Here is a 1,201-nt window from a genome sequence, read left to right as displayed (position 1 = left end):
GAGAGAGAGAGAGAGAGAGGGAGAATAATTGTTTCTTTCCCTTCACAACATCTTTAATATCCCTATTTTAGCGCATCAGTCGAAGAACCCACTTTCCATTCAACTACGACGACTACTTCATCTATTATTTTACTTAAACTGGTGATATTGATGGATGTATTTGTTTTGATTAAATCTCCCATTGTTGTAGTTATTGTTGCAATTTCTTCTCTTTTTTTCTCTCCTTCAGAGACACTTTCTTTGCTCCACAGCAATATCGATTCTTAGTCACTTTGAAAATATTTCCAGTATCTTCGCCGCGCTCTCTTTCATTTATATTCTTGTTTGTGTTCTTCTGAGTCAGATTTCCTCGGTCAGTATTATGAAGACATTCAAAGGTTTCGATGTGTTGTGTTTTGATATTTACTATATATTTTTTTTTTACGCCGGTTACTTCTTTGTGGTTTATATTATCAATGTTTTTATAATTATTAATTGTTTGAGTTTGTCACCTTTGTTTTTCGTAATAAATTCTTGCCTTTGAATCTCATATTTCAATTTCTGGTATTTTCTGTTTGAGAATGTATTTTCTTAAGTTAGCTAACCTGTTGGGTATTCAGCGGTAGTTATAGATCCGAGTTGTATTCCCTCCACATTTTGTCATACTTTCATTTTGAAATTAGAGTGTTGCTGTAAAATATACATGCAGAATCAACACACAGGCCCCTCATGTTCGTATATGTCTTTTCTGGTTCATTTGCGAGTCTTGAGGAGTAAAGACCATCAATGATTAACCAGCATCCCAGAAATGCTGCGCTGAACGGGATTAATGGTGCGTTAGTCATCGTGCCCGACATCAGAAGAAGGATGAGGAGGAGGAAGAGGAGAAGAAGAAGAAAGAGAAGTAGGAAGAGAAAGAAAAGAAGACTGGGTATTTGTATTGAGAGCAGAGTAGAATATTTCGCTAAGGAGGTCTAATAAGGTGTAAACGCTCCCGTTACTGTCACAACTTGGTTTTAAAGCTACAATTCACTTCTGACGTCATTTTCTAAATATCTCTAACAACTGATTTTATCTCCTTTCGTTGTCTCATTTTAATTTAAAAACACCTCCATAACGAAGTTATTTCTCTACTAAATGCTTTTCTTCTCTCAATCAATAGAAGGTTTTTCAACTTACAACATTATATTGTATTCCAGTGTGCAAGATGTTCTTTCGGTGG

This window comes from Octopus bimaculoides, chromosome 3 (assembly GCF_001194135.2).
Source record: "Octopus bimaculoides isolate UCB-OBI-ISO-001 chromosome 3, ASM119413v2, whole genome shotgun sequence".
Classification (NCBI taxonomy): Eukaryota; Metazoa; Mollusca; class Cephalopoda; order Octopoda; family Octopodidae; genus Octopus; species Octopus bimaculoides.
The sequence above is the reverse complement of the archived record's forward strand: the minus strand, read 5'-3'. Positions refer to the sequence as shown.